This window comes from Chiloscyllium punctatum, unplaced genomic scaffold (assembly GCF_047496795.1).
Source record: "Chiloscyllium punctatum isolate Juve2018m unplaced genomic scaffold, sChiPun1.3 scaffold_145, whole genome shotgun sequence".
NCBI lineage: Eukaryota > Metazoa > Chordata > Chondrichthyes > Orectolobiformes > Hemiscylliidae > Chiloscyllium > Chiloscyllium punctatum.
In genome coordinates this window covers 653,396-666,725 of record NW_027309879.1, presented here as the reverse complement: position 1 = coordinate 666,725, position 13,330 = coordinate 653,396, and the positions used below count along the sequence as shown (strand labels likewise).

General features: G+C 46.1%; 1 long non-coding RNA gene across 6 annotated transcripts in view; it reads left to right on the top strand.

Annotated features, from left to right (window-relative positions):
* The window catches only part of LOC140471659 (uncharacterized), a 70,819-nt gene that overhangs the window by 31,411 nt on the left and 26,078 nt on the right, over positions 1-13,330 (top strand). For 2 of the 6 annotated variants that reach the window (XR_011957147.1, XR_011957148.1), the window contains one exon: positions 2,826-2,934. This is a non-coding gene — a long non-coding RNA (uncharacterized lncRNA). Of the gene's footprint in view, positions 1-2,825; positions 2,935-7,879; positions 8,381-13,330 lie in introns of those variants that run through there. The other 4 variants (XR_011957144.1, XR_011957145.1, XR_011957146.1 and 1 more) reach the window with 4 other exon arrangements.

The following is a 13,330-nucleotide window of genomic DNA, read 5'->3' as shown; positions in this document are numbered from 1 at the left end:
GGGCCCTGCAGAGGAAGGAGATATTGGCCTGAGAGGGAGCACAGATTTATCCAAATTCTCTTTGTAAGAACTCTCAGATTTAGACCCAGTCACCCACTTCATGATGTTAACCTGTAAACTTCATATTTTCAATTCCTGCCAACTTCCCATTAAAAGTCCTTTTGGACTCAAATTCCAGTACCTTTTCAGGTGGAATGTTCCGGCTTCTGACAACTGTCTGTTCATTCAGAAACTGCTGAGATCCATGTTGACTCTGGGGTTACAAAGGGCTGAATTGAAAGATGAGGTGCTGTCCCTGAGCTCCCATTGAGATGCATTGGAACAGGACAGGAGGCTGAGGGCAGTGTCGGTGTGAGCAGACAATGAAAATGACAGGGCTGCACTGTGAGGGCTGCTTGGCTCAATGAGAGTGTTCTGGAGTTGGGTGTAAACAGACTGATGTGAGACAGGGAGAAGGTGAAGCTGAAACTCAGTTTTAGTTCAGGCCATTCAGAAATTCACATGGTCCCAATGGGAACAGCCAGTTTTTAAGTGATACCTGCGGAGTATTTGTTAACAGATTTTAAAGTACTTTTCTTGAGGGCAGTTGGGATTAAACCATTGCTGTGGGTCTGGAGTCACATGTAGACCAGATCAGGTGAGGATGACCGTTTCCTTCCCTACAGTGAACCAGATGGGTTTTCTAACAATTGACGATAGTTTCATGGTCATCATTCGCCTTTTCATTCTAGATTGTATTGAATTCCGATGCCACCATCAGCCATGTTGGGATTCTAACCCTAATCCTCGGAACACTGTACATATCACCCATCTGGCAGGAATACCATTAAGCCATTGCCTCCCTTTTTAGCAATGTTTAAAAGAAAGTTCCATCATTCTACGTGTACAATGTGAGATAAAATACCGCAACGTCCATGTGTCAGCCTCTCCAAAAGGTCAATCAACAGAAATTTGTTTGGGGGCAAAATATTTGACTTTTTTTGGGGAGGGCTTATTAAACAAAAATGAATCTAAATAAAAATCTTATGCCATGGACATGTAATTTTTGACGCCGGAGGGGGATTACAGAGACAGGGAGGGTTGTGGGGCCAGAGGGGGATTGTTGTCCAAACATCACTGTGGTGTACATGGACTGCAGCATTTCAGGGAGGCGGTTAACCACCACTTTCTCCGAGACAAGTAAAGGTGGCCAATAAATACTGGTCTGGGCAGCAAAGGCAACCCCCGGTGAATAAAACCAAGCAGTGACCTCTCTGAGCTGACTTGCTGTGAAGTTAAAAACCTCTCTGGAAATGGAGTGGGCAGAGAAGAGAAACAGACATTTCACAGCTGCCCTCAGAGAGACCTCACCCTTGGAAGTACTCAGAGCCGGGTATCAGCTCAGTGAGTTTCAATCTCTTCAAATATCAATCTTAGTCGGTTTTATTTTATTAAATCTACAATAGTGAGTAAGATGAGGATTTCTTTTTAATGTCTTACGGTCTCTTGATTAAATGTTTAAGATATGAACCGTAAGCATTAAGTTATTCTCGGGCAGTATTTTCCGAGCAGTAAGACTGTGCCTTTGACTTGGTCTGTAGATTGTTAAGGCGGAGAGATGGCCTGTTGTAGAGTGGTGTGCTGTTCCTGTCGGATGTGGGAGATAAGGGAGAGTTTCAATGATTCTGTGATTATGTCTGCAGCAAGTGTGATTGCAAATCCTATTGGATCGCATGGATTGGTGGAGGAGTGATTAAAGGCAGTGAGGAATTGACAGGAGCTGTGGGGGGTGTGATAGGTGGCAGTCTCAGGAATGCAGGATACTGCGCATACAGTCAGGTAGATGGGTTACCTCCAGGAAAGAGAGGGGGGGGGTAGGTCGGTACTGCAGGAGTCTCATGTGGCTATCCCCATCTCAGACAAAGTATACTGTTTTGGAAAATGTAGGTGGTAATAGACTTTCAGGGGAATGTTGCACTGACAGCCAAGTTCCTGGTACTGAGACCGGCTTCTAACATAATGTGAGGTATATCCAGTTCCACACGATCGATGGTGATAGGGAACTCTCTAGTCAGGGGCACAGTCTGCCGTTTCTGCAGCTGACAGTGAGACATCAGAATGGGGTGGTGTTGTCCTGGTGCCAGTGTCAAGGATGTCTCACAGAGGGAGCAGAATATTCTCAAAAGGGAAAATAACCAGTGGGAGGTCATTGAACATTGGTACCAATGGCATAGGAAGGGAAAAGCATGAGGTCCTGAAGAGCCGGGAGATTTGCTCGTGCCACTCGGGAGGCATTAAACCAGTGAGGGAGTTGGGGTAATCCTAAAGAGATAGTGAGAAAAGAGGGGAGTCTGAGGCTGGTACTGTTCACCAGTCAGACTGTCAAGGCAGGCAAGAGCAAGTCACAGAATGAGGTGCAACGGACAAGTTGCACTGCATTTATTTCAGTGCAAGAGGCCTGATAGGGTCAGGCAGGTGGGCTCAGGGTATGGTTTTGAACATGGCACTGGGATATTACAGCAATTACAGAGGCATCACTCGGGGATGGATAGGACTAGCAGCTTAATGTTCCAGGATATAGATGCTATAGCAAGCATAGAAAGGGGCCAACAGAGCAGGGAGAGAGGTGGTTTTGATTAGGGATAACATTATGGCTGGGCTTCGGGAGGATATTCCTGGTAGGGGTATTAACTTTACCAACATGGCCTCCGAATGCTGTAGTGTTAAGGGCTTGGATGGAAAGGTATTTGTTCAGTGTGTACGAGAACATTTCTGATTCAGCTTGTAGGATATACTTACTAGAGAAGGAACAAAACCTGACCTGTTTTTTTTTAATTCATTCACAGGATGAGGCTGTCACTGGCTCGGCCAGCATTTATTGCTGCATTTACCCAGAGGGCAGTTAAGAGTCAACCACGTTGCTACAGGTCTGGAGTCCCATGCAAACCAGACCAGGTAAGGATGGCATTTTCCTTCCCTAAAAGTCATGAGTGAACCACATTGGTTTTTCCAACAATTGACAATGGATTCCTTGTTGTCACTAGATTACTTTTTCCAGATATTTATTGAATTCACGTTCCAAAATCTGCCATGATGGGATTCAAACCCGGGTCCCCAGAACGTTATCTGGGTCTCTGGATTAACTACCTCGCGATAATTTCACTCCGTCATCACTGCCACTTAGGAAATGAGGCAGGGTGAGTGACTGAGGTATCAGTGGGGCAGCGCATCAGCACCAAAGACCCCACAGTATTGTGGCTCAGTGGTTAGCGCTGCTTCCTCAGCACCAGGGACCTGGGTTTGTTTCCAGTCTCTGGCGACTGTGTTGGAGTTGGCACATTCTCCCCAGTGTCTGTAAGGGTTTCCTTCAGGTGTTCCAGTTTGCTCCCACAGTCCAAAGATGTGTAGGTTAGTTGGATGAACCATGTTAAATTTCCCAGAGTGTCGAGATGCAGTATATGAGGTTTTGGGATGTGCAGGCAAATCTCTGCCTGATATGAAAAGATCCTTTTGGGGTCTTGGACAGAGGTCAGAGGGAGGTGTGGCCGCATGTTTTACATCTCCCATGGCGGCAAGGGAGGGTCAAGGGTGTGGAGGGTGGGTTGGTGGGAGGGTGTGGACCAAACAAGGAAGGCGTGGCGGGAATGGTCTCTGCGGAACACAGATAGGGTTGGGGAGGGAAATATGTCTCTGGTGGTGGGGTCTGACTTTAGGTAGCAGAAATAACAGAGGTTAATGCACTGTATCTGGAGATAAGTGGGGTGGAAGGTGAAGACCGCAGGGTTATATTCTTTATTGTGGCTGGAGGGATGGGGTAAAGGCGGAGGTGTGGGAAGTGGAGGGTATGTGTTGGAGGGCATTGTTGATCAAGTCAGAAGAAAATTACGGTCCTTGAAGTCGGCCTTTCTGGGATGTCCTGGAATAGGATCCAAAGAGATTAAACAAATATATCACAGACAAAAGATTAACTGGACCAGAGAATAGGACCTCTTAAAGGTCAACAAGGCTGTCTATGGAACCACAGGGGGTGCGAAAGAAATGCAAATATTTCACGTCCTTTTTACTGGAGAAGTATATGGAAGCTCGAGAGTTTGGAGAATTAAAAAGTGATAACTTGATGTGTCCATGTTACAGAGGAGGTGGGACTGGATGTCTTAAATCGCATCAAGGTGGATAAAGCCCTGGAAAATGATCAGGTGTATCCTGGAACTTTCTGGAAATCTAGGGATGTGATTGTTGGGCCTCTCCTGAGGTATTTGTATCGTTGATAGCGACGGGTGAGGTGCCATTATTTTTAAAATGTGGTAAGGAGAGGCCATGGAACAAGAGAACAGTGAGCCTGAAGTCAGTGGCAGGCAAGTTGTTGGAAGGGATTCTGAGGGACAGGATATCCATCTGTTTGGAAAGGTATTTGAAAATGACAGGGAGAATCAATACGGCTTTGTACATGCACAATTATGTCTCACTAACTTGAGTGAGTGTTTTGAAGTGACAAAGAAAATATTTAAGCCAGGTGGTGAATGTTGTTTATATGGACATTCAACAAGGTTCCACAAAGCAGACTGGTTAGCAGGGTTAGATAACATGGAATGCAGGGAAGCAAGCCATTACAAAACTGCCTTGACGGTAGGAGACAGAGGATGATGGAGGGTTGCTTTGCGTACTGGAGGCCTGTGCTGCAAGGATGGATATTGGGCCCTTAAATAAATGACTTGGATGTGAATATATGAGGTATGGTCAGTAGGTTTACAGAAGACACCAAAATTGGAGTTGTAGAATGAAGAAGCTTAGTTCAGAATACAACAGGATCTTGATCAGATGAGCCATTGGAGCAAGGAATGGCAGACGGAGTTCAATTTAGATAAATGCGAGCTGTTGTATTTTGGAAAGGCAAATCAGGGCAGGACTTATACACTTAATGGTAAAGTCCTGGGGAACATTGCTGAACAAAGAGACCTTGGAGTGCAGGTTCCTAGTTCCTTGAAAGTAGAGTCACAGGTAGGCGGGGGAGTGAATGCAGCATTTGGTACGCTCCCCGTTATTGGTCAATGCATTGAATGCAGCTGTTGTGATGTCATATTGTGGCTGTACAGGGCGCTGATTACAGCTCTTCTGGAATTCTGTTTTCAGTTCCAATCTCCCTGTTCTTGGAATAATGTTGAGAAACTTGAAAGGGTTCAGAAAATATTTGCAAGGATTTTTGCCAGGGTTGGACGGTTTGAGCTATTGGGCAAGGCTGAATAGGCTGGGACTATTTTCCCTGGAGAGTTGGAGACTGAGAGGTGATCTCATAAAATCATGAAGGGCATGGATAAAGTGAGCAGTCAGGGACTTTTTCCCAAGTCCAGAACTGGAGGGTACAGGCTTAAGGTGAAAGGGAAAAGATTTAAAAGGGATCTAAGGGGCATCTTATTCATGTTGAGGGCATTGCAAGTATGGAGTGAACTGCCCGAGGAAGGGGTGGAGGCTAGTACAATTGCAGCATTTAAAAGGCATTTGATTGGGTACTTGAAAAGGAAGGTTTTAGAGGGATAAGGGTGAACCGCTGGCAAATGGAACTCCATTAATGCTCTCCGTTATTGGTCAGTGCATTGAATACAGAAGCTTGGGCGCCATATTGTGGCTGGACAGGACATTGATTAAGCCACTTCTGGAATTCTGTTTTCAGTTTGAATTACTCTGTTCTGGGAAGGATGTTGTGAAACTTGAAAAGGTTTGGACAAGATTTACAAAAACGTTGCCAGGCCTGGAGGATTTGGGCTACGGGGAGAGGGTGAATAGGCTGTGGCTATATTCTCTGGAGAGTCAAAGACTGAGAGGTGACTTCATGGAGATTTATAAAATCACGAGGGGTGTGAATAAGGTGAGCAGCCGGGGTCCTATTTCCTCAGGTTAGGTGGGTCCAAAACTAGAGCACCTGGGTTTAAGTTGAGAGGGCAAAGATTTAAAAGGGATCTAAAAGGCAACGTTTTCAAGCTGAGTGTGGTGTGTGTATGGGAGGGGTTACCAGATGAAGTAGTGGAACCTGATAAAATCACAACATTTAAAAGGTTTCCAACTGGGTACATGAATAGGAAGGGTTTTGATGGATACAGGCCAATAGCTGGTAAATGGGAATCCATTAGTTTAGGATTCCTCGTTGGCACGGACGAGTTGAACCGAAGGTCTGTTTCTTTAATCTTAATAAAAAAAGATGCATTCCTCTATGTTGTGGAGAGCTAGCTGAAGCACAGATAATTATCCTTGGAGCTGAGAAGGTGAAGCAGTGATTTCGATCTGGTGCAGATTTGGTTCGAAGGTCTTGAATTTGCAGAGAGAGAGAGGAATTGTTAACACTGTCACAATTTTTAGTAACTACTTTCAAGTAATTGGCAAATAATGCAAGGTGAAAATGTGAACTCAGTAAGTTCTGAGCATCTGGAACAGTCTGAACGACACAGATTCAGCAGGTGTTCTGAAACAGACTTAGAATTTTACTTTTTAAGGAAAGATTTGGGGGGCTATGGGCACATGGGAGGGGACTTGGGACAGATTTGCAGCATCTCCAGCGGGAGAGAGTACAGCCCCAATGGGCTGAATAGCCCCCAGGCCCTGTGCTCTGTGATACTGCCCCATTTACTGTGAATGATGAAGCTCATCACAGGGCAGAGAGAGGGATTAGCCCTCCACTCTCATCACAATGGGGCCCGGCTGATTGACGGCAGCTCCAGACCAATGGGAGGAGAATCTGTGTGGTCCTGCAGCCAATGGGATTGAATGAGGGGTGTGGCCAGCACGACAACACATGTCCATGAGCTGTGCAGGTGCAGTGTCACTGGGTGAGGTTGGGAGAGACAGCAGAGACTGGGACAGAGGCTGTGGGACCTGAATTACAAACTCCCGGTAAATTAGAACCAAAAGAACTGCGGAAGATGTAAATCAGAAACAACAACCAGGAGGTTCTGGAAAAGCTCAGCAGGTCTGGCAGTATCTGTGAAGAGAAATCAGAGTTAAAGTTTCAGACCCAGTGTCCCTTCCTTTGAGACAGATGTTCCTGAGAAAAAAAGTCAGTTTATGTGCAGAAGTTAGTGTGGGGGGAGAATAAAAGGAGTAAAGGATAGGTGGGGATAGACTGAGAAGAACAGTTGGATAAAGGAGGGGATAAAGATCTGGCTGCAGGAGGGTCATTAGGTGTTAGTGGCTAACCATAGGTAGTGTGTAATGGCAGGCTGTGAGAACGAGGCCTGGTGTGTGGGGTAGGGGGCTACGACATGAGGTTGTTGACTTATGGTTAGCCACTAACTGTCTCCATTGTAAGCTGTTGCCCACCTTTTACAAGATGATTAGGGGTTTAGATAGGGTTGCCGATGAGAACGTTTTTCCATGTATGGAGTCAGCTATTACGAGGGGGCATAGCTTTAAATTAAGGGGTTGTAGGTATAGGACAGATCTTAGGGGTAGATTCTTTACTCAGCGAGTCGTGAGTTCATGGAATGCCCTGCCAATAGCAGTGGTGGACTCTCCCTCTTTATGGGCATTTAAACGGGCATTGGATAGGCATATGGAGGATAGTGGGCTAGTGTAGGTTAGGTGGGCTTGGATCGGCGCAACATCAAGGGCCAAAGGGCCTGTACAGCGCTGTATTCTACTATGTTCTGTATCACTCCACGATTGGAGCTGCCGAGGACACAAACCTTTAGAATATCTTCCCTAACCCCCTCTCTCCGCCTGAAAGATGTATCTAAAAATCGTTCTCTTTAATCAACGTTTCCATCATTCGTGAAGCATTTTCGGAGATTTGTCAATGTGAAAGGCTCCATACAATGCAGGTAGTTGTTGTTATTGTCTGACATCAGGAGAAACAGGGATGAGCCCTCTCTCTCTCTGAGACCTGATGAACAGCAGCAAAAGCAGGAAGCACTGAGCATGCTCCAGCCCACAGTGGGCCTCGGATTATTGATGTCAGCGCAGGACCAATAAGAGTGGGGGAACAGGGCGATAGGTGCTATTTGGTCCTTCAGCCAATCGGAGTGAATGAGGGGCGGGACAATACTCAACCACCTGATAAACTTCACTGACAGCACAGGGTTGTGACCAAGGCATTGGAAATGTGTGAAGGTGAAGGGCAGGGGAAAGGAAAGACATATTGACCAGGAAGAGAAGGAAATTTTCATGGTACGGGATGAGAGGTTTTACAGAACTTAGTGCACATTGTAAAACACAAATTTGAAAATCCCAAATTCTGCACCATTTTCCCTCCCTATAATGCATTTTGCACTCCATGAAATATCAACTGTGTGTTCCTCCCTCCACGGATACCAGTGATCAGTGCCAAAGCCCCGTTGCCTGTGGAGAAGGTGATGTTTGACTTCCTTGTACAGCTGCAGTTCGTGTGGTGAAGGTGCTCCCACAATGTGTTTGGGTAAGAGCTGTTATAGATTATTCACTCAGCGACAGTGAAGAGTTGACAATGTGTGTGCAAATCAACAACAGTTTGTTTTTTTTAATCATGGTTATAATTCCGCAGAAATACTATTGAGAACTTCTGACATAAGGCCACAGCTGGGGATATTAGGTCAGGTGATCAAAAGAATTGCCAAATAAGCAGGTTTTCAGGAATACCTTAAAGGAGGAAAGCAGGTCTGAGTGGGTTAGGGTGGGAATTCCAGACCGTGTTGCCTTGGCAACAGTAGAAACAGCCAGACAGGTGAAGCAATGAATAAACACATCGTTGGGAGTCTGAACAAAAATGAGTTGTTGGGATCTCACAGGTTGTGTGGTGCAGGAAGACCGGGATGTTCACAGCCAGGAATTACATCAAGGGGGAGAATTTTAAATTTTTGCTTGTTAATAGGAGCCTTTTGATGGATCAACAAGTTTTGGTACAAGTGAGCACTTGGGCAGTAGGGTTTTAGATACTCTTGAGATTACATGTAAGTTGAATGTGGGAGGCTGGCCAGGAGTGTGTTTGGATAATGAAGTCTGGAGATAACACAGGGATGGACGAGTATTTCAGTAAATGAGCTGAGACTAGGGTGGAGTTGGGTGATGTCACTGATGTAGGAATAGTGCTTTTGGAGTTGGGCTGCTCCTCCTCCTCATCACTCCCCCTCCCCAATTCACAGATATTGTTCCTTGTTCTACCTGTCTGTCTTTTCTGGTTATGTCCTTCTCTCCCATTCTGCTACAAACTAATATTTGACCACGTCGTTTATGGAAAAACCTACTCCATCCCGACTCTCCCTTTCCTTTCTGAATTCCTTGAATTTGGTGTCCCTTAAGGATCTCTCCTTGGTCCCTCCTGTTTCTCTCCTACACACTGCCAGGAGGTGACATTGTCCAAAAGCACCGTGTTAGGTTTCACATGTACACTGACAATGCCCAGCTCTCCCTCCCCATCATCCCTCTCCATTACTCAGTTATCAAACTGCTCATCACACTCCCACTACGGGATTGGCTGCAATTTCCTCAACGGAACGTTGCAATGGTTAAACCCATTGCCTTCAGTTGCTATTACAAATTACTTTCCCTTACTGCTGAGCCCCTCCCTCTCCCTGGGAACTGTCTGAGACAGGAACCACACTCTTGACAATATTGCTCTCATATCTGACCCCAAGGTGATCTTCTGATCAGACATCTACACAATCACAAACACCAGGAATTCCAATCTCTTAAATGTTGCTTGTCTCCACCTCACCCCAGCTCCATTGCTACTGAAACCCCTGACCCGTGTCGGTGTTGCCTTAAACTTGACGAATCCAAAACAGAACCCGTGATTCCGTGACTGACCCAGAATCTGGTTCCAGACTCCCTCATGATGGGAAACATCCTCTCAGTATTTACCCTGTCAAACTCCTTAAGAATCCTACATGTTACAATGAGATCACCTCTCATTCTTCCCAAATCCAGTGAGTAGAGTCCCAACTTCTTCAGCCTTTTCTTTAAAGATAATCCCTGAAAACCAGGGTTCATCCCAGTCAACCTTCTGTGAAATGCCTCTGATGGAATGATGTATTTCCTTAAATAAAGGGACCAAAACTTCTGTCATTACTCTAGATGTGGTCTGACTCGCACTTTATAAAGTTCCTCTCAGGTGTATATACTCCAAACAACTCCCTTTAAACTTGCACAGATGTTGTTGGAAATGCTCAGCAGGTCATGCGGCATCTGTGAAGAAAAATCAGTTAAAGTTTCGGGTCTGGTCACCCTTCCTCCGATACGTTAACTCTAATTTCTTTTCACAGATGCTGCGAGACCTGCTGAGCTTTTCCAGAAACTTCTGTTTCTCTTCCTGGTTTACAGCATCTTCAGTTGTTTCGGTTTTCATATCCTTTAAACTTGCCATCTCTCCTCTAGAATTTGTCATTTCCACCTTGGAAAAAAGATTCACATTTGTTTGGTCTCCCCTACCCTGGGAAAAAAAGAAACCATGACTAGTCACCCTATTATTGCTCCTCATAATTTTATAAAGTTCGATAAAGCCACCTAAAGTGTCCAGTGCCTCAGGGAAATAGCCTCAGCCTATTCAGCCTCTCCCTATGGTTCAAATGTTCCAATACTGGCAACACCCTGGAAAAACTTTTCTGAACTCTTGCAAATTTCCCAACATCTTTCCTATAGCAGGGAGACTGGAATTGAAAGCAGTCTGGGGATTCCAAAAGTGGCCGAGCCAATAAACTGTACAACTGAAACATGATCTCCCAACTCCTATACTCAATGCACTGCCCAATAACAGCTAGCATACCGCACACAACCTTCACCGACCTCTCTACCTTCAACCACACTTTGAAGGAACTACCAACCCACACTGCACGGTCTGGTTTTCTGTCAACATTTCCCAGGAACTTGTCATTAAGAGGTTGAGTCCTATTCTGGTAACATCTTTCTGAAATCAGGGAGACCACAATTGAATGCAGTATTCTAAAACTGGCCTCACCAATGCCCTACTCAGCCACAACGTGCCCTCCTAATCCCTATACTCAGTGACAGAATCCCTACAGTGTAGAAGCAGGCCTTTCGGCCCATGAGACCATACCAACCATCGGAACAGCATTCCAACCTAACTCTGTAACCTACCATTACCCAAAGCTAATCCAGCTAACCTGCATGTCCTTGGATTTGTGGGAGGAAATTAAGAGTACCCAGAGGAAGCCCAAACAGGGAGAATGTACAAACACCACTCAGCCAGTGGAATCGAATCGAATCACCACGTTCCATTCAATGTTGGTGTCCCAAATGCCACGTTCAGCACCTGATCTCCCTGAAACTCTACTTTCCAAGAACTATACAGTTGTTCAGAGCCCTTCAGAAGGAATTAAGGTGAGGAGGAGAAAACAGGAACAGGGTTGAGTTTTAGATCCATAAAATAACTCTTCATCTTCCCCCTCTGTTCCCCCCGTTCCCCCCCTACTCTGTCCCCCCCCCCGTACCCCAGTCGGCCTGTCCCCACCCCCCACCCCTCTGTCGGCCTGTTCCCCCTCCCCCCACAGTCTCTTCCCCCCTTTGTCAGTCACCTCCCCCATTCCCCCAGTCTGTTCCCCCTTTCTGTCAGCCGCCCCCCCCATCTGTTCCCCTCCTGTCTCATCCCACATTCTGTCCCCACCCGTCTCTGTGCCACCCCTCTCTGTCCCCCACCCACTTCGGTCTCACCCCTCTCGATCCACCAACCACTGTCTGCCTACCCTCCCTTCCAGTCCCCTAGTTCTGTACTCCCCCCACTGCAGGGCAAATATCTTGTCTATTTACCCTATCCATGCCCAGTCTGATTTTAAAAATCTCTTTCTGGACACCATTCAGCCTCTGACGCTCCAGGGAAAACAGCCTATTCAACCCTGGCAACATGCTATAATTCTTTTCAGATCTCTTTAAAGTTTAAGAGCATTCATCTGATAGGAAGGAGAACAGAATTCTATGGAATATTGATTTGGCAACTTTTGCAAAGTCCTGTTCATCCGCAATATGACCTCCCAACCCCTATACTCAGTGCTCTGACCAGTAAAGACAAGCAGACCAACTGCTGCCTTCACTATCCTATCTACTTGCTACTCTACTGTCAAGGAACTATGAAACTGCACTCCAAGGACTCTTTGTTTAGCGACACTCCCCAGGAATTTACTATTAACTGTATAAGTCCTGCTAAAGTTTGCTTTTCTAAAATGCACCAGCTCGTATTTTTCTAAACTGAACTCCTTAGCTCATTCACCCATCTGATCCAGATCCTCTTGTACTCTGAGGTAATCTTTTTCACTGTCTACTACACCTCCCATTTTGGTGTCATCTGCAAACTTACTTACAATACCTCTTATGTTCACAGCCAAATCATGGATATAAATGGCGAGAGGTAGTGGATCCAGCACCGATCCTTGTGAGACTCCACTGGTCACAGGCCTCCAGCCTGAAAAGCACCTTCTACCTTCGGGCCAGTTCTGTACTCCATGCGATCTAACCTTGCTGACCAGTCTCCCATGAGGAACCTTGTCAAACACGTTACTGAAGTCCATGTAGATCATGTCCATGCTCTGACCTCAGCAATCCTCTTTGTTACTTCTTTAGAAAAACTGAGTCAAATTTATGAGATATGATTTCCCATGCACAAAGCTGTTATTAGTATCCAGGATTTAACTCTGCACATTGGGGTCTGCGTTGCCCAGTTATAGGTGTTAATATTCTGGATGAAGTTCAAGGACGCCAGCATTTTGTCAGTGAGTCTGTATTGAGTCTTGTTAATGTCACCAACACAAGGGAGTTCCTTTTGAAAGGCAGTCCCTTTATCCCTTGCCCACCAGGAGGGTGTGTCCTTACCTCTGGACTAGGAGGATCAAGCTCAGAGTTGAGTAACAGCATCTTTGAAGAGGCTGATTAGTAAACCTGCCCAAGCTACCAGGCCATACTGTCTCCCAGCTGTCCCTGCCTGAGCCTCCAAACAGAACCTTCCTGTAGTTTCTCTCCTGTCAGACTCTCCCATTGCTCAGTTTGTCCACGATCCCCTCCTGCTGCTGCACTGCTCCTGTCCCTCACTGACCTGTCCATCCCCCAGTGTCCTCCACGTTCATTCATTGTTTACAATCCCATTGTCCCTGTCCTCCAGCCCCGCCCCCTCCACCAAATAGAGACGGCTAAGTGGTTGACACAGCTGCCTCACAGCACCAGGTACCCGGGTTCGATTCCGGCCACGGGCGACTGTCTGTGTGGAATTTGCTCATTCTCACTGTGTCTGAGCGGGTTTCCTTCGGGTGCTTCAGTTTCCTCCCACAATCCAAAGATGTGAAGGGCAGGTGAATTGGCCATTCTAAATTGCCCATCGTATTAGTTACATTAGTTAGGGGGAATGGGTCTGTGTAAGTTACTGTTTGGAGGGTCAGTATGTATTTGT